This window comes from Balaenoptera ricei, chromosome 5 (assembly GCF_028023285.1).
Source record: "Balaenoptera ricei isolate mBalRic1 chromosome 5, mBalRic1.hap2, whole genome shotgun sequence".
In the NCBI taxonomy this organism is placed as follows: Eukaryota; Metazoa; Chordata; class Mammalia; order Artiodactyla; family Balaenopteridae; genus Balaenoptera; species Balaenoptera ricei.
Genome location: NC_082643.1, coordinates 93515203 through 93535748, shown reverse-complemented (window position 1 = coordinate 93535748; position 20546 = coordinate 93515203). Strand labels below are relative to the sequence as shown.

The following is a 20546-nucleotide window of genomic DNA, read 5'->3' as shown; positions in this document are numbered from 1 at the left end:
AGCGAGTGGGGGCCATTCTTCATTGCAGTGCGCGGGCCTCTCACTATTGCAGCCTCTCTTGTTGCAGAGCACAGGCTCCAGACGCGCAGGCTCAGTAGTTGTGGCTCATGGGCCCAGTTGCTCCGTGGCATGTGGGATCTTCCCAGACCAGGGCTCGAACCCGTGTCCCCTGCATTGGCAGGCAGATTCTCAACCACTGCGCCACCAGGGAAGCCCCAAAATTTTTTTAAGTAATAAAAAACAAACAAAAAATGGACAGACAGAACCTTAGGACAAATGGTAAAAGCAAAGCTATACAGACATAATCACACACAGAAATATACACATACAGACTCACAAAAAGAGAAAAAGGGGAAAAAATATATATATTGTTGCTCCCAAAGTCCACCTCCTCAATTTGGGATGATTCGTTGTCTATTCAGGTATTCCACAGATGCAGGTACATCAAATTGATTTTGGAGATGTAATCCGCTGCTCCTGAAGCTGATGGGAGTGACTTCCCTTTCTCTTCTTTGTTCACACAGCTCCTGGGGTTCAGCTTTGGATTTGGACCCGCCTCTGCGTGTAGGTCGCCTGAGGGCGTCTGTTCTTCACTCAGACAGGACGGGGTTAAAGGCGCAGCTGCTCCGGGGACTCTCAGGCCGCAGGGGAGGGAGGGGTATGGAGGCGGGGCAAACCTGCGGCGGCAGAGGCCGGCGTGACGTTGCGCCGGCGTGACGTTGCACCAGCGTGAGGCGCGCCCTGCGTTCTCCCGGGGGAGTTGTGCTTGGATCACGAGACCCTGGCAGTGGCGGGCTGCACAGGCTCCCGCGAGGGGAGGTGTGGAGAGTGACCTATGCTTGCACACAGGCTTCTTGGTGGCGGCAGCAGCAGCCTTAGCATCTCATGCCCGTCTCTGGGGTCCGCGCTGATAGCTGCGGCTCGCGCCCATCTCTGGAGCTCCTTTAAGCGGCGCTCTTAATCCCCTCTCCTTGCGCACCAGGAAACAAAGAGGTAAGAAAAAGTCTCTTGCCTCTTCGGCAGCTCCAGACTTTTCCCCGGACTCCCTCCCAGCTAGCCGTGGCGCACTAGCCCCCTTCAGGCTGTGTTCAGGCAGCCAACCCCAGTCCTCTCCCTGCGATCCGACCGAAGCTGAGCCTCAGCTCCCAGCCCCGCCCGCCCCGGCAGGTGAGCAGACAAGCCTCTCGGGCTGGTGAGTGCTGGTCGGCACCGCTCCTCCATGCGGGAATCTCTCTGCTTTGCCCTCTGCACCCCTGTTGCTGTGCTCTCCTCCGTGGCCCCGAAGCTTCCCCCCTCCACCACCCGCAGTCTCCGCCCGCGAAGGGGCTCCTAGTGTGTGGAAACCTTTCCTCCTTCACAGCTGCCTCCCACTGGTGCGGGTCCCATCCCTATTCTTTGTCTCTGTTTTTTCTTTTTTCTTTTGCCCTACCCAGGTACGTGGGGAGTTTCTTGCCTTTTGGGAGGTCTGACGTCTTCTGCCAGTGTTCAGTAGGTGTTCTGTAGGAGTTGTTCCACATGTAGATGTATTTCTGATGTATTTGTGGGGAGGAAGGTGATCTCTGCGTCTTACTCTTCCGCCATCTTGAAGCCTCTCCGCCCTGTATTTTTAACGTTTATTTCCCCAAACACATACACTTTAAATATCTTCCCTCATTTCCTTTGATAGTTAACCTCTTCTTTCTTCTTAGGATTAGGATAATTGGAGAGGGTAGGATTTCAACCTAGTTATACCTCATTCCAATCTTGTGTTTCTGTCATTACACAGTGTAGGATGAATTACTGCTGTCTTAGGGGAACTGAATTAGAAACTCTCCTCACATTGATTTTTCCTAATTCCTCTTTTCACAGGCATTAAAAGCAACAACTTAATTTTGGATGAATTTTAGTTGTACAGAAAAGTTTCAGAGATAGTACAGAGTATTCCCGTGTATCCCTCTCCCAGCTTCCCCTGTTGTCAACATCCTGCGTGACTACGGTCCACAGGCTGAGTGGCTGGCACAGTGGATGAGAAATTCCACATCAAGCATGTGACTGTGAAATTTCAGAAACAGAAGCTTGGGGAGCAGGGAGGGTGGGCTGGGGCACAAAACAGGTGACATATGGAAGACTAGGACTTGGATTGTCATCAGACTTCTCAGTCGCCACACTGGAAGCTAGAAAACCGTAAACCGATGCTTTCAAAATTCCGAATAAAAATTATTTCTATCCTAAAATCCCATAGTAGCCAAACTACATATCAAGGATGACATTAGAATAAAGATAATTGCAGAACTGCAGGGTTTCAAAAAACGTGCCTCCCATGCCCATTTTATCAGAAAGTTATTCAATGATTTGTTTCTCTAAAAAGGGAAAGGAACAAAAGAGGGAGAAAGCCCAGGAGACTGGTGAGGGAAGTTAAAGACTACATAGCTCTGTGGCTGCCTCAGAAACAAACAGTGCAGAGTGCAGCAAGCAAACAGAGGTGTTTAAACATGGATTCATTGTCCTGTCAGACTGTTTGGGGATAAATTAGTGACAAGAATAGAGGAATTTAAATATAAAATCCAGACAGTTGATGAACCCTGGAGAAAATGAAAAGTTGCCTGTAAGCATGGTATACTACACAGCTCAGCTTTGAGCCATACACAGTCAAATTCATGTAAATATCGAATATTTATTTAAACAGAAGAGGTAATCTAACCACGTTGGGTAGATGGAGGAAGTGGAGAGAGAGAGAGCACACATGCTAGGATCTTCCACCCTTATATCCAGAAGCCAATAGTTACTACCTAAAATTGAAAAACAAATTAAGAGGCACCAATCTCAGCCTATTATTTGACAACATGGGAATAAATATCAGAAGAAACAGTTGAAAATGGTGACCTCTAGGGAGTGGGGATAAGGAATTGGGAGGAATTGGCCAAGGGAAAGTTCTAGTAGGATTATGTGACTTTTAAAAACAATGTCCATGTGTTTCATTAAAAGGGAAAAGATTAGATGAATGGGTGCCCTGCCAAAGCAGGGACCTGGTCTGTCCCCACTCTGTTAAAAATCGGGGAGTGTCCGGAGAAGAACAGTATAAATGGTCCCCCTGAACCAAGTGTCTTGGCTTCAAATCAAGGCTGTGGCCAGTCAAGTGGGATGCTTTAATCAGGCTCCCTTCTTGTTTGCATACTCGTTTGCATTCTGAGACTTCGGTCAGGGTGAGAGTTCACTTACTGTTTGCACAGCTGCTGGACTCCCCTGCCTGAAGGGTGCCGCTCTGTTGCCTGAGTGTTCCGGTCGGCCGTCTTCTGAAAGCATGGATTTTCCTGCAGGATTTGGATGGGGTGCAGTCACCTCAGCTTATCAAGTGGAAGGCAGGAGAAGCTTCTTCCCCTTCTCCAGAGCTGGGATGGCTTACTTCTTATGGATTCTGTATGTCTGGGGAAGAAGGTCGGGTGAGGAGGCAAAAAGAAGAGAAGGAAAAGGGCTGAAGAGCCCATAACTGCATAAATGAAACTATCCCTTTTCACATAGAAGAGACTTGCTTCCCACGTCCCTTTCCTTAGGCACAAGGGTGGTGGTGACGAGGGGCTGAAGACCCCGCTGCGGCTGTAATTTTGGTCCGTTCCAGCTTATGTGAGACATCAGTGTACACTGGACCAGCTGCTTTCATCACTGGTTTCTTGAACACATTTCCCATAACCTCCCTGAAAATGATAACAATTTCTCCTATTGGTTAGAAAAATATTGACTAAATACCTTCAGGGAGTACAAGAGACATCACTGAAGGATGTTCTTCAGTTGGGAGAGGTTCCCTGTTCTATTTCAAGGCACCCGCATTTCCTGGGTGGCTGAGAATGAACTGTGAGATGGCAAAGAGCACCCAGAATGGAGGTGGAGGTCTGAGTTCTGGTCTCCAGCCTGCCAGGCATGAGCTTGTGAATCTGCTCTCCTCCTCGAGTCTCAGTTTCTTCGTACAATAGGAAGATTAGATTAGCTTTTTCCTATATATATTCTCCACCTAAGGAATCTGGGATTGTTAATAGCTATCATGGGAAAATATTTATTTGGTCAAATAAATGTGGAAACCCAGGGATAAATAAAGCTAAGAGAATTTCTGGCAGCATTTTCCTAGAACTGCTGTAGCAAATGACCATAAACTGGGAGGCTTAAACACAGAAATGTATTCTCTCACACTTCGGGGGGCCAGAACTAGCCATCTGAAGATGTCATTAGCTAAGTTAAGGTAAGCTCATACTGGAGTAGAGTGGGGCTTTAATCCAATATGACTGGTGTCCATATAAGAAGAGGGAAATTTGGACACAGAAACACATGTGGAGAATGTCATGTGACAATAGAGGCAGAGACTCAAGTGATGCAGCTGTAAACCAAAGAACACCAAGGGCCGATGGCCACTCCCGCAAGCTAGAAGAGGCAAGGAAGGGTTCTAGCAAGAGTCTCAGCGGGAATATGACCCCGCTGAAACCTTGATTTTGGACTTCTAGGCTCTAGGAATGAGAGAGATTAAGTTTCTGTTGTTCAGGCCACCCCTTTTGTGGTACTTTATTATGGCATCCCTAGAAAACAAATACATCAACAAAAACAAGTAAATTAATAAAAGATATAATGACTGCTTATGGTAAGTGCTAGGGTGATAACAGGTTTTGATTTAGGAGGATCTCTGAATTGCTGTCATTTAATCTAAAACTTTAAGGGCGAGAAGGAGGGAGCCATTTGAAGGTGGTGAAGGTTTTTCTAGACAGAGTGCAGGTTGATCCTGGCATAATCCATGCTGCTTATGATGCTTATGATTCCCAGCTTCAGCTGCCATTTCCCAGACCTCCAGAAATGAGAATGAGCAATCTCTGCTGTGATAATTGCAACAACCACCATGTAGAAGACATCTTCCATGGGGACTATGTATGTTATGACACATATATGCTCTGTGATACAAAGCACTTTCAAAAGAATGTCTGGGAATGTCCAGGTTAATAGGGATTCCACGTCACTTTTTTCTCTCTCTATGGTATCTTCTACATTTTTTCCCAGATAATTTTCACTTGGTCAGGGTGGGTGACTTGATGAAGCTGGCCTTCTAGTAGTGAAAACAAGAGACAGGACGTTGGCTAGTTTGCTTCTCAGAAGAGAGATCAGACAGAACTGAGAGGGGGTTGCCGTGCACAGAATCAGGTTCTAGAAGGTGCACAGCATGGAAAACTAGGAAGTTGGGTTCTGGAGCCAGACTCGCTAGACTGGGGGTCCATCTCTACCTTTTTCTAACTCTGTATGACTTTGAGCAATTTACTCAACTTCTCTGTGCCTCCTTGTCAGTAAGATGGGGGTGATTATGGTATCTAATTTATAGTGCTGCTGTGAGGTTTAAATAAGATGACGTGTGTTAAATGCTTGATGCTCAGTAAGTGCTGAATGCATCGTATTTATATTTAGGTGGGGGAGGGTCGCAAACGGGCTACTGAGAATGAATCACTTTAGAACTCCACAGTGAACTTGGCTGAAGCACACAGTCAGTTATACAAGACAACACGGTGGGTTTCAGATCCTGCTCACTCAGCCCCGGGGATAAGATTACTGGTCCTTTCTGAGCTCCTCTCTTCACAGGGTCTCCGCATTGCTCTACCTCTTCTGTCTGCCCTGGGCTTGCTGCTGACTTATTGTAAGGTCTTTATTTGTTGTCCCTAACCTGCTATTGTGCTGTTAACCCTCTAACAACAGCTTTCAGAAGGGAAATTGATCTTCCCTTCTCTTTTTGTCCATGCACAGATGCCTTTTATATGTTTCCTTGGTTTTCTTACCTATCCTTTTGTGCTGGGTTTGAATCCTAGCTCAAGCACTTACTAGCTGAGTGACTTTGGGCAAATAACTTATTTAAGTCTCAGAGTCCTTATTTGTAAAACTAGGAAAACGGTCATGCCCACTCTGTAGGTTTGTTCTGGGGATTAAAGAGGTCAGCATATATAACTGGAGCACAAGAGTGCCTGGGCCATGATATCCACGAAATTAACAATAACAACAGCACTACTGCTACCACTACTAGTAATAATAATAATGATGATGATGTTATTCTTTCTCCTGGCTGGATTCTCTCCCACTCTGTACTGATAGGAGAGCTACCTCATCTGCTGCATTTCCTGGGAATGGTCCTTTCTTCTTTGGACCACAAGTAAGACTATACTCCCTTCTTGCTCATTCTTGTCCTGATCTTCCAGCAGCGGCTGAGAGAGTTACTGTTTAGCTACCCCTTCCACCACGGCGAGGATCACACATGCAGGACGTCAACACGTGGCTTTGTCAAATCAATGCGGCCCGGAATTTAAAAGCTGAAGTCACCTTGTCGCTTTTTGATTTTGAGAATCTTTGCACTTTTGAGCTTCCCTGGCCTCTGAAAGTCTACAGAGCCTTTGGAAGTCATGGACGCTCAGCAGAACTGAGGATTGAGCATGAATTGTATTTATACAGAAAGAATCTATCTCGGTGATTTGTTATAAAACATCACTATCTTATCTTTTTCCAGAGATTTTCAAAACACATTGTCTGTGTAGGTATCTTTGTTTTCAGACATCCTCTCCGGAGCCCGGAGATATAGCTATAATACTCCACCCCCTCCCCACTCCCCTACAGACCCACGCCCACTCCCACACAGAAATAGAGATATTTGGGCCCTGTTACTTTTAATCAAGGCACTGTCACGGTCTTTGTGGGTAGAGTGACCAGAAAGTAGGACAGGCCTTCCGGTCACTGGGCCTCCTAATATACTGACTACTTGCTTGCATATTTCACCAGACCCATGGCTCTTCCTTCTTCCTGTCCGTGTCTCTTGGGCCTTCATGCTGGCCTCTTCCCTGACCATGGTTTTTAAGAAGAGTTTAATGTAATGTTTATTACATCAGGGTTGGCTGTGTAGTGCCTTTTGGAGGAAAACGCCATATAAATCTAATAAATAAATAATAAACAAGTGATATAAGCAGGAGGAAAATTATGTGTTTTACGTGAGCTGTAAAGAATATTGTAAAACCTGTAAAAATGTATTTGTTAGATGAAGAGGCAGGGAAGAAACTGCAGATGATCATCATTCGTACAGGAGTGAGTTTCATGCAATATTTTAAAGTACAGAAAAATTCCCATGATTTTTAACCCTTTGTGAAACTGACTCTGCCTATGCTTTTGGCTGCAGGGAATGTGAGGCCCAAAACAGCAGGTAGCTCAGTGGCATTTTGTTTACTTCCTCAGTAGCCCACGGAGGGGCTATGAAAATAACATGTAGGACCTGATTCTACAGTTCTTATGAGCTTGTACCTAACAGTGATTTCACGGAGGATCTCTTAAGGGGTGAATGTGCTCTGCAAAATCCTGCGAATCATAAGCAAAGTCCAAACTACTCCGTTAAGGCCTCCTGATGTGATCTGAGTTTGTGGGTTTCTTTTTTTTTTTTGTCTTTTATTTTTTATAAATTTAATTTAATTAATTAATTTTTTATACAGCAGGTTCTTATTAGTTATCTATTTTATACATATTGGTGTATATATGTCAATCCGAATCTCCCAATTCATTCCCCCCCTTCCCCCCTTGGTGTCCATACATTTGTTCTCTACATCTGTGTCTCTATTCCTGCCTTGCAAACTGGTTCATCTGTACCATTTTTCTAGATTCCACAAATATTTGTTAATATGCAGTATTTCTTTTTCCCTTTCTGACTTACTTCACTCTGTATGACAGTCTCTAGGTCCATCCACATCTCTACAAATTACCCAGGTTCGTTCCTTTTTATGGCTGAGTAATACTCCATTGTATATATGTACCACATCTTCTTTATCCATTCGTCTGTTGATGGACACTTAGGTTGCTTCCATGACCTGGCTATTGTAAATAGAGCTGCAATGAACATTGGGATGTATGTGTCTTTTTGAATTACGGTTTTCTCAGGGTATATGCCCAGTAGTGGGATTGCTGGGTCATATGGTAATTCTATTTTTAGTTTTTTAAGGAACCTCCAGACTGTTCTCCATAGTGACTGTATCAATTTACATTCCCACCAACAGTGCAAGAGGGTTCCTTTTGCTCCACACCCTCTCAGCACTTATTGTTTGTAGATTTTTTGATGATGCCCATTCTAACCGGTGTGAGGTGATACCTCATTGTAGTTTTGATTTGTGTTTCTCTAATAAGTAGTGATGTTGAGCAGCTTTTCATGTGCCCCTTGGCCATCAGTATGTCTTCTTTGGAGAAATGTCTGTTTAGGTCTTCTGCCCCTTTTTTGATTGGGTTGTTTGTTTTTTTAATATTGAGAGGCATGAACTATTTATATATTTTGGAGATTAACCTTTAGTCCGTTGATTTGTTTGCAGATATTTTCTCCCATTCTGGGGGTTGTCTTTTCATCTTGGTTATAGTTTCTTTTGCTGTGCAAAAGCTTTTAAGTTTCATTAGGTCCCATCTGTTTATTTTTGTTTTTATTTCCATTACTCTAGGAGGTGGGTCAAAAAAGATCTTGCTGTGATTTATGTCAAAGAGTGTTCTTCCTAAGTTTTCCTCTAAGAGTTTTATAGTGTCTGGTCTTACATTTCGGTCTTTAATCCATTTTGAATTTATTTTTGTGTATGGTGTTAAGGAGTGTTCTAATTTCATTCTTTTACATGTAACTGTCCAGTTTTCCCAGCACCACTTATTGAAGAAACTGTCTTTTCTCCATTGTATATCCTTGCCTCCTTTGTCATAGATTAGTTGACCATAGGTGCGTGAGTTTATCTCTGGGCTTTTTAACTGGTTCCATTGATCAGTATGTCTGTTTTTGTGCCAGTACCATATTGTCTTAATTACTGTACCTTTGTAGTATATTCTGAAGTCAGGGAGTCTGTTCCTCCACCTCCATTTTTTTCCATCAAAGTTGCTTTGGCTATTTGGGGTCTTTTGTGTCTCCATACAAATTCTAAGATTTTTTGTTCTAGTTCTATAAAAAATGCCATTGGTAATTTGATAGGACTTGCATTCTGTAGATTGCAAGCAATCTATAGATTGCTTTGGGTATAGTCATTTTCAGAATATTGATTCTTCCAGTCCTAGAACATGGTATATCTCTGCATCTGTTTGTGTCATCTTTGATTTCTTTCATCAGTGTCTTATGATTTTCTGAGTACAGGTCTTTTACCTCCTTAGGTGGGTTTATTTCTAGGTATTTTATTCTTTTTGTTGCAATGGTGAATGGGATTGTTTCCTTAATTTCTCTTCCTGATCTTTCATTGTTAGTGTATAGGAATGCAAGAGATTTGGGGGCATTAATTTTGTATCCTGTAAATTTACCACATTCATTGATTAGGTCTAGGAGTTTTCTGGTGGCATCTTTAGGATTCTCTATTTATAGTATCATGTCATCTGCAAAGAGTGACAATTATACTTCTTCTTTTCCAATTTGGCTTCCTTTTATTTCTTTTTCTTCTCTGATTGCCATGGCTAGGACTTCCAAAACTAGGTTAAATAATAGTGGTGAGAGTGGACACCCTTGTCTTGTTCCTGATCTTAGAGGAAATGCTTTCAGTTTTTCACCATTGAGAATGATGTTTGCTGTGGGTTTGTCATATATGGCCTTTATTATGTTGAGATAGGTTCCCTCTATGCCCACTTTCTGGAGAGTTTTTATCATAAATGGGTGTTGAATTTTGTCAAAAGCTTTTTCTGCATCTATTGAGATGATCATGTAGTTTTTATTCTTCAATTTGTTAATGTGGTGTATCACATTGATTGATTTGCAGATATTGAAGAATCCTTGCATCCCTGGGATAAATCCAACTTGATCATGGTGTATGATCCTTTTAATGTGTTGTTGGATTCTGTTTGCTAGTATTCTGTTGAGGATTTTTGCATCTGTATTCATCAGTGACATTGGTCGGTAATATTCTTTTTTTATAGTATCTCTGTCTGATTTTGGTGTCAGGGTGATGGTGGTTTCATAGAATGAGTTTGGGAGTGTTCCTTCCTCTGTAATTTTTTGGAGGAGTTTGAGAAGGATGTGTGTTAGCTCTTCTCTAAATGTTTGATAGAATTCACCTGTGAAGCCATCTGGTCCTGGACTTTTGTTTGTTGGAAGATTTGTAATCACAGTTTCAATTTCATTACCTGTAATTTGTCTGTTCACATTTTCTGTTTCTTCCTGGTTCAGTCTTGGAAGGTTATACCTTTCTAAGAATTTGTCCATTTCTTCCAGGTTGTCCATTTTATTGGCATAGAGTTGCTTATAGTAGTCTCTTAGGATGCTTTGTATTTCTGCAGTGTCCATTGTAACTTCTCCTTTTTCATGTCTCATTTTATTGATTTGAGTCCTCTCCCTCTTTTTCTTGATGAGTCTGGCTAAAGGTTTATCAATTTTGTTATCTTCTCAAAGAACCAGCTTTTAGTTTTATTGATCTTTGCTACTGTTTTCTTTCTTTCTATTTCATTTATTTCTGCTCTGATCTCTATGATTTCTTTCCTTCTACTAACTTTAGGTTTTGTATTTTCTTCTTTCTCTAGTTCCTTTAGGTGTAAGGTTGGATAGTTTTGTTTTTTTTTTTAAATATCTTTATAGGAGTATAATTGCTTTACATTGTTGTGTTAGTTTCTGCTGTATAACAAAGTGAATCAGCTATACATATACATATATCCGCATATCCCCTCCCATTTGCGTCTCCCTCCCATCCTCCCTATCCCACCCTTCTAGGTGGTCACAAAGCACTGAGCTGATCTCCCTGTGCTATACGTCTGCTTCCCACTAGCTATCTATTTTATATTTGGTAGTGTATATATGTCCATGCCACTCTCTCAGTTCATCCCAGCGTACCCTGTCCCCTCCCTGTGTCCTCAGATCCATTCTCCATGTCTGCGTCTTTATTCCTGTCCTGCCCCTAGGTTCATAAGAACCTTTTTTTTTTTTAATTTTAGATTCCATATATATGTCTTAGCATATTGTATTTGTTTTTCTCTTTCTGACTTACTTCACTCTGTATGACAGACTCTAGGTCCATCCACCTCACTACAAACAACTCAATTTTGTTTTTTTTATGGCTAAGTAATATTCCATTGTATATATGGGCCACATCTTCTTTATCCATTCATCTGTCAATGGACACTTAGGTTGCTTCCATGTCCTGGCTCTTGTAAATAGTGCTGCAATGAACATTGTGGTACATGACTCTTTTTGAATTATGGTTTTCTCAGGGTATATGCCCAGTAGTGGGATTGCTGGGTTGTATAGTAGTTCTATTTTTAGGTTTGTAAGGAAACTCCATACTGTTCTCTGTAGTGACTGTATCAATTTACATTCCCACCAACAGTGCAAAAGGGCTCCCTTTTCTCCACACCCTCTCCAGCATTTATTGTTTCTAGATTTTTTGATGATGGCCGTTCTGACTGGTGTGAGGTGATTCCTCATTGTAGTTTTGATTTGCATTTCTCTAATAATTAGTGATGTTGAGCATCCTTTCATGTGTTTGTTGGCAATCTGTATATGTTCTTTGGAGAAATGTCTATTTAGGTCTTCTGCCCATTTTTGGATTGGGTTGTTTGTTTTTTGGATATTGAGCTGCATGAGCTGCTTGTAAATTTTGGAGATAAATCCTTTGTCAGTTGCTTCATTTGCAAATATTTTCTCCCATTCTGAGGGTTGTCTTTTTGACTTGTTTATGGTTTCCTATGCTGTGCAAAAGCTTTTAAGTTTCATTAGGTCCCACTTGTTTATTTTTGTTTTTATTTCCATTTCTCTAGGAGGTGGGTCAAAAAGGATCTTGTTGTGATTCATGTCACAGAGTGTTCTGCCTATGTTTTCCTCTAACAGTTTTATAGTGTCTACCCTACATTTAGGTTTTTAATTCATTTGGAGTTTATTTTTGTGAATGGTGTTAGGGAGTGTTCTAATTTCATTCTTTTACATGTAGCTGTCCAGTATTCCCAGCACCACTTATTGAAGAGGCTGTCTTTTCTCCATTGTATATTCTTGCCTCCTTTATCAAAGATAAGGTGACCATATGTGCATGGGCTTTTCTCTGGGCTTTCTATCCTGTTCCACTGATCTATATGTCTGTTTTTGTGCCAGTACCGTTACTGTAGCTCTGTAGTGTAATCTGAAGTTAGGAGCCTGATTCCTCCAACTTCGTTTTTCTTTCTCAATATTGCTTTGGCTATTTGGGGTCTTTTGTGTTTCCATACAAATTGTAAAATTTTTTGTTCTAGTTCTGTGAAAAAATGCCATTGGTAGTTTGATAGGGATTGCATTGAATGTGTAGATTGTTTTGGATAGTATAGTCATTTTCACAATGTTGATTCTTCCAATCTAAGAACATGGTGTATCTCCCCATCTGTTTGTTTCATCTTTAATTTCTTTCATCAGTGTTTTATTGTTTCTGCATACAGGTCTTTTTTCTCCTTAGGTAGGTTTATTCCTAGGTATTTTAGTCTTTTTTTTGCAGTGATAAATGTAGTGTTTCTTTAATTTCTGTTTCAGATTTTTCATCATTAGTGTATAGGAATGCAAGAGATTTCTGTGCCTTGACTTTGTATCCTGCTACTTTACCAAATTCATTGATTAGCTCTAGTAGTTTTCTGCTAGCATCTTTAGGATTCTCTATGTAGAGTATCATGTTGTCTGCAAACAGTCACAGTTTTACTTCTTTTTCTGATTTGGTGATTCCTTTTATTTCTTTTTCTTCTCTTGTTTCTGTGGCTAAAACTTCCAAAACTATGTTGAATAATACTGGTGAGAGTGGGCAACCCTGTGTTGTTCCTGATCTTAGTGGAAATGTTTTCAGTTTTTCACCATTGAGAATGATGTTTGCTGTGGGTTTGTCATATATGGCCTTTTTATGTTGAGGTAAATTCCCTCTATGCCCACTTTCTGGAGAGTTTTTATCATAAATGGGTGCTGAATTTTGTCAAAAGCTTTTTCTACATGTACTGAGATTATCATATGGTTTTTATCCTTGAATTTGTTAATGTCGTGTATCACATTGATTGATTTGCGTATATTGAAGAATCCTTGCATTCCTGGGATAAACCCCACTTGATCATGGTGTATGATCTTTTTTATGTACTGCTGGATTCTGTTTGCTAGTATTTTGTCGAGGATTTTTGCACCTATGTTCATCAGTGATATTGGCCTGTAGTTTTCTTTTTTTGTGACATCTTTGTCTGGTTTTGGTATCAGGGTGATGGTGGTCTCATACAATGAGTTTGGGAGTGTTCCTCCCTCTGCTATATTTTGGAAGAGTTCGAGAAGGAATGGTGTTAGCTCTTCGCTAAATGTTTGATAGATTTGGGTGGGGAAATCCATTTACCCCAGGACTTTTATTTGTTGGAAGATTTTTAACCACGGTTTCAATTTCAGTGATTGTGATTGGTCTTTTCATATTTTCTGTTTCTTCCTGGTTCAGTCTTGGAAGGCTGTGCTTTTCTAATAATTTGTCCATTTCTTCCAGGTTGTCCATTTTATTGACATATAGTTGCAAATAGTTGCTTATCTCTCATTATCCTTTGTGGTTCTGAATTGTCAGTTTTTACTTCTCCTTTTTCATTTCTATATCTGTTTATTTGAGTCTTCTCCCTTTTTTTCTTGATGAGTCTAGCTAATGGTTTATCAATTTTCTTTATCTTCTAAAGAACCAGCTTTTAGTTTTATTGATCTTTGCTCTCGTTTCCTTCATTTCTTTTTCATTTATTTCTGATCTGATCTTTATGATTTCTTTCCTTCTGCTACCTTTGGGGTTTTTTTATTCTTTCTCTAATTGCTTTAGGTGTAAGGTTAAGTTGTTCATATAAGATTTTTCTTGTATCTTGAGGTAGGATTGTATTGCTATATACTTCCCTCTTAGAACTGCTTTTGCAGCATCCCATAGTTTTTGGGTTGTCATGTTTTCATTGTCAATTGTTTCTAGGTATTTTTTAAAATTTCCTCTTTTATTTCTTCAGTGATCTCTTGGTTATTTAGTAAGGTATTGTTTAGCCTCCATGTGTTTGTGTTTTTTACGTTTTCCCCCCTGTAATTGGTTTCTAATCTCATAGCCTTGTGGTTGGAAAAGATGCTTGATATGATTTCAATTTTCTTAAATTTACCAAGGTTTGATTTTTGACTCAAGATGTGATCTGTCCTGGAGAATGTTCCCTGTGCACTTGAGAAGAAAGTGTAATCTGCTGTTTTTGGATGGAATGTCCTATAAATATCAATTAAATCTATCTGGTCTATTATGTTATTTAAAGCTTGTGTTTCATTATTAATTTTCCATCTGGATGATCTGTCCATTGGTATAAGTGAGGGTTAAAGTCCCCACTATTATTGTGTTACTGGCAATTTCCTGTTTTATAGCTGTTAGCATTTGCCCTATGTATTGAGGTGCTCCTATGTTGGGTGCATATATATTTATAATTGTTATATCTTTTTCTTAGATTGATCCCTTGATCATTATGTAGTGTTCTTCCTTGTGTCTTGTAACATTCTTTATTTTAAAGTCTATTTTATCCGATATGAGTATTGCCACTCCAGCTTTCTTTTGATTTCCATTTGGATGGAATATATTTTTCCATCCTGTCACTTTCAGTCTGTATGTGTCCCTAGGTCTGAAGTGAGTCTCTTGTAGACAGCATATATATTGGTCTTGTTTTTGTATCCATTCAGCAAGCTTTTGTCTTTTGGTTGGAGCATTTAATTCATTCACATTTAAGGTAATTATTGATATGTATGTTCCTATTACCATTTTCTTAATTGTTTTGGGTTTGTTTTTGTAGTTCCTTTTCTCCTCTTGTGTTTCCCACTTAGAGAAGTTCCTTTTCCATTTGTTGTAGAGCTGGTTTGGTGGTGCTGAATTCTCTTAGCTTTTGCTTGTCTGTAAACCTTTTTATTTCTCTGTCAAATCTGAATGAGATTCTTGCAGGGTAGAGTAATCTTGGTTGTAGGTTTTTCCCTTTCATCACTTTAAATATGTCCTGCCACTCCCTTCTGGCTTGTAGAGTTTCTGCTGAGAAATCAGCTGTTAACCTTATGGGAGTTCCCTTGTGTGTTATTTGTCATTTTTCCCCTGTTGCTTTTAATAATTTTTCTTTGTCTTTAATTTTTGTCAATTTGATTACTATTTGTCTTGGTGTGTTTCTCCTTGGGTTTATCCTGCCTGGGACTCTGCGCTTCCTGCACTTGGGTGGCTATTTCCTTTCCCATGCGAGGGAAGTTTTTGACTATATTCTCTTTGAATATTTTCTTGTGTTCTCTCTCTCTCTCTTCTACTTCTTTGACCGACCCACCCTGCCCCCCCGCAATAATGCGAATGTTGATGCATTTAATGTTGTCCCAGAGGTCTCTTAGGCTGTCTTCATTTCTTTTCATTCTTTTTTCTTTATTCTGTTCCACGACTGTGAATTCCACCATTCTGTCTTCCAGGTCACTTATCTGTTCTTCTGCCTCAGTAATTCTGCTATTGATTCCTTCAAGGGCATTTTTCATTTCAGTCATTGTATTATTCATCTCTGTTTGTTTGTTCTTTAATTCTTCTAGGTCTTTGTTAAACATTTCTTGCATCTTCTCAATCTTTGCCTCCATTCTTTTTCTGAGGTCCTGGATCATCTTCACTATCATTATTCTGAATTCTTTTTCTGGAAGGTTGCCTATCTCCACTTCATTTAGTTGTTTTTGTGGGGTTTTATCTTGTTCCTTCATGTGGTACGTAGTCCTCTGCTTTTTCATTTTGTCTGTCTTTCTGTGAATGTGGTTTTCGTTCCACAGGCTGCAGGACTGTAGTTCTTGCTTCTGCTGTTTGTCCTCTGGTGGGTGAGGCTATCTAAGAGGCTTGTGCAAGCTTCCTGATGGGAGGGAATTGTGGTGGGTAGAACTGGGTGGTGCTCTCATGGGCAGAACTCAGTAAAACCTTAATCTGCTTGTCTGCTGATGGGTGGTGTTGAGTTCCCTCCCTGTTGGTTGTTTGGCCTGAGACGACCCAGCACTGGAGCCTACCCGGCCCTTTGGTGGGGCTAATGGCAGACTCTGGGAGGGCTCACACCAAGGAGTACTTCCCAGAACTTCTGCTGCCAGTGTCCTTGTCCCCACTGTAAGTCACAGCTGCCCCCACCTCTGCAGGAGACCCTTCAACATTAGCAGGTAGGTCTGGTTCAGTCTCCCTTGGGGTCACCACTCCCTCCCCTGGGTCCTGATGTGCACAGTACTTTGTGCGTGCCCTCTAAGAGTGGAGTCTCTGCTTCCCCCTGTCCTGTCATAGTCCTGCAATCAAATCCCACTGGCCTTCAAAGTCTGATTCTCTAGGAATTCCTCCTCCCGTTGCCATACCCCCAGGTTGGGAAGCCTGATGTTGGGCTCAGAACTTTCACTCCAGTGGGTGGACCTCTGTGGTATAATTGTTCTCTAGTTTGTGAGTCACACATCCAGCGGCCATGGGATTTGATTTTATTGTGATTGTGCCCCTCCTACTGTCTCATTGGAGCTTCTCCCCTGTCACTGGATGTGGGGCATCTTTTTTGGTGAGTTCCAGTGTCCTCCTGTCGATGATTGTTTAGCAGTTAGTTGTGATTCTGGTGCTCTCACAAGAGGGAGTGAATGCATGTCCTTCTACTCTGCCATCTTGAACCCTGAGTTTGTGGTTTTTAAGGAGGCAAAGGCCTCAGTTTTATGAATGCTGTTATCATCCCTGCATGCTGAACTGGATATCAATGTAATGTTGGGACTTTGATTTAACTTGGATTTTGACTTTATGTTGGCAGATATTGAGGCTGGCCTCAAACTTTAGCCATTTGTTTGTCTTGGTGTGTCAAAGATGGAATGCTATAGTTGAGAAACTTGGGGTTATTTTTGCACATACAAAAGTGGGAGAATAAACAAAGCAGCTGAATTTCTTGGTTTTAGGTACAGTTTGTAGTGATTCTATCCAGGCTGTTTCTTCTCTGTACCTTTTAAAAACTGAACTGGTCCATTCAAACCTGAGCTAGAGACACGTTTTATCTACCTGCTGTAGATGTCAGCACAAGCCCCATATTTCTTTAGATTGCTTCCTGTTTGCCTTCTCCGTTCAACCAATTTTGGCAGTGTGTCTTGGTTCCTAGTTCCTACTAAACTCTTTGGAGGAAACATTCCAGTCTGGGACTTAATCTCTTGGCTGCCCTTGGTAGTTTTCTAGAATGGGGCTCACCAGATTGGTCTGCCCTTTGTGTGGACCACCTAAGAAAGGAGTGGGAGCAGGCTTAAAAGCATGGTCATTTATTTCTTGATGTGTAAGGAAAAAGGAAGAAGAGAGGTGAGACTTTATTCATGAAACTTCTCACAAAGTTGAGATGACAGAAAGGACCCTTATTTCTTTCCCCCAGTTTCAAATTTGAGATTCACAAAAACTCAAAGTTGCCCCTTCTTTTTGAATGTACCATGAAATTATGTAGGCATCATTGAACGAGTATGGGCTTTGGCAGGGATGATATTCAGATATTCATCAGCTGATACACTGGCCAATCCAATGTTAACTGTAAACAATAGATGTAGACTGGACCGGCCCCTGCCTTAACTGAGAGTAGATGCCAGCCTTAAACAACTGGTATGGGACAGACTAGCATCAGCATCTTCATTGACCATTAAGAGTAGTGGCCAGCTGTCAACAACTGATTTGACTAGCCTGGCACCCACATTAACTAATCAGAGTGGGTGCCAGCTGTAATCAATCACTGGGGGCACACTTCCATGAACTGACTGAATTTTAGCTTCAGGCTTATGAGTGGGACACAGCTGGAATATATCAGACTCTATTTGTGAACTACTAGAGAGTCAAATCACTTAATTTCTTCAAGCCTCAGATTTCTCACCCGCAAAATTCCTAATGCTCACCTCTTTTTTTTGAAATTTCATTGGATAAGTGTTGGAGAGCTTTTTCTTATGTTTTGTACTTCTTTGGATCTGAGGTGATTTCCTCAACTTTTTCTTCCAGATTATTAATTTGGATGTTAGCTTTGTTCATTCTATTTTTCAGTATCTCTATGGAATATTTAATTATGGCGATCATATTTTTAAGTTTTAGGAACACATTCTTATTTTTTGATTGCCTAGTTTCCAGGAAGTCAATTTGTTTTTTCAGATATAGTCACCCTCGAATCTTTTTAAGAATGCTAGTTAAGGGGCTTCCCTGGTGGCGCAGTGGTTGAGAATCTGCCTGCCAATGCAGGACACACGGGTTCGAGCCCTGGTCTGGGAGGATCCCACATGCCGCGGAGCAGCTAGGCCCGTGAGCCACAGCTACTGAGCCTGTGCGTCTGGAGCCTGTGCTCCACAACAGGAGAGGCCGCGATGGTGAGAGGCCCGCGCACCGCGGTGAAGAGTGGCCCCCGCTTGCCACAGCTGGAGAAAGCCCTCGCACAGAAACTAAGACCCAACACAGCCATAAATAAATAAATAAATAAATAAAAAATTAAGACGAATGCAGCCTATCAGTCAAAGCTGTTAATGGCAGCAGCTGTAGCAACAAAAAAAAAAAAAAAAGAATGCTAGTTAAAAAAATTAAGTCTTTTTTTTCTTTTTCTTTCTTTCTTTTTATATCACTTTGAAACCTTTGGATTTTTTGTTTATTTGGGTCCATATGTTTTACACTATTTGTTTTTTTCAAATGGCTGGTGATCCTTGAATACCCGTTTATGTTTTTGAATGAAAGAATATGTTGATAGCAGTAACTGAGTTAGGCTTCCTTTGAAGTTAAGTAACTCTGTTGAACTGAAACAGTGCTGACCCTAAAAGAAGCAGGGTTCTGTGTAAGTGGGTGGGGCCTGTTGACAGTCAGCCTTCTCATAATGGACTATGTGTATGAAGGAAGGGAGCCAAGATTTAGATCTCAATAATTGCCAGATAATGGGGTCTTTAAGAAAGAATGTTTTGTTTGCTTTTTATTTATTAATTTTTTAAACAACCTTTGAGAGACTACCACTTGTGTAGTTTTTTAAAAAAATATTTATTTATTTATACTTATTTTTTCCCAACATTTTACTTAACATTTCTTTCTTTCTTATTTTTTAAAATCTTTATTGGAGTTTAGTTGCTTTACAATATTGTGTTAGTTTCTACTGCACAGTAAAGTGAATCAGCAATATGTATATACATATCCCCTCTTTTTTGGATTTCCTTCCCATTTAGGTCACCACAGAGCACTGAGTAGAGCTCCCTGTGCTATACAGTAGGTTCTCATTTTATACCTAGTATCAATAGTGAGTGTATATATGTTAATCCCAATCTCCCAATTCGTACCTGGTCTTAGTTGCAGCACGAGGGATCTTAGTTGTGGCATGTGGACTCTTAGTTGCAGCATGTGGACTTCTCACTTGTGACATGCAGACTCTTTAGTTGTGGCATGTGAACTCTTAGTTGTGGCATGCATGCGGGATCTAGTTCCCCGACCAGGGATCGAATTCAGGCCCCCTGCATTGGGAGCATGGAGTCTTATCCACTGGACCATCAGGGAAGTCCCTTGCTTTTTAAAAGTGTTTTTATTAAGTCTGTTTCTTTTTCTTCTGTTTAATTGAGATATAATTGACATATAGCACCTTATAAGTTTAAAGTGTACAGCATAACCACTTGACATATATACTGTCAGTTGATTACCACAATAAGCTTAGTTAACATCCATTATCTCCTTTAGATACAAAAAGAAAAAAAGAAAACAGTTTTTTACTTTTGATGCAAAATGTTAGGATCTACTCTCAGCAACTTTCATATATAGCATGCAACAGCTTTCACTGTAGTCATCATGTTGTATATTACATCCTCAGTACTTATTTATCTTATAAACTAAAAGTTTAAACCTTCTGACCACCTTCATTCAATCCCCCCTCCCCCCACCTCCCATCTCTGGAAGGCACAAATCTGATGTCTTTTTCTATGAATTTGGTTTTTCTGTTTTCTTAGATTCCATATGTAAGTGAGATCATACAGTATTTGTCTTTCTCTGTCTGTTTGCTTTTGACTTTTGTTTCCCATCTACACTACCCTTCAAGTTCACGTTTAGTTCTAGAGTTTATGCTACTTTTCTTTACTGTCTCAGTGTCCTTGATAGCAATCTTGCCCCGTCACATCTCTCACTTTTATTAATCATTTCTTGGAACTTCCACCTGGGGTGAAGGCAGCACTAACTGCTCTGTTTATGGGGGAGAGGAACCAGTCAGGCCAATAGTACATTAGATAATCCTTTAATTAATTACCGTGATGACTGCTCTGAGCCTGCTGTGTTCTCTGCAGTGGCTGACCTGCAGATTCTCTAGGGCAGCCCCTCTTAATCCTTACCAGCCGTCTTCAGTGTGTGAGTATATGTTGCAATCCTTTGCTTTAGTTTCTCAGACGACTCAGCCCTAGTTTCTTTCCATTTGCCAGAAATACTTTAGTCAATGTGATATTCTTTGGGGGCTTTTTTGTTTTCAGCTCTGTTGTGGAACTTTTTTAAAAAAAAATTTTTACTGTCATTTCAATGGGGTTGTGAGAGGGAGAGGAATTAAGTATGTCCACTGCACTCCCTATCTTGAACTGGAAGTGCTTATTAATATGTGTTTATATAACAAAAGTACCTTATAAACCATGCAGTTTTATT

At 40.8% G+C, this 20546-nt stretch overlaps 1 pseudogene; it reads left to right on the top strand.

Moving 5' to 3' along the window:
- Window positions 1-3280: 3280 nt before the first annotated feature.
- LOC132366569 (cytosolic beta-glucosidase-like) overlaps window positions 3281-20546 on the top strand; it is a 138474-nt pseudogene continuing 121208 nt past the window's right edge.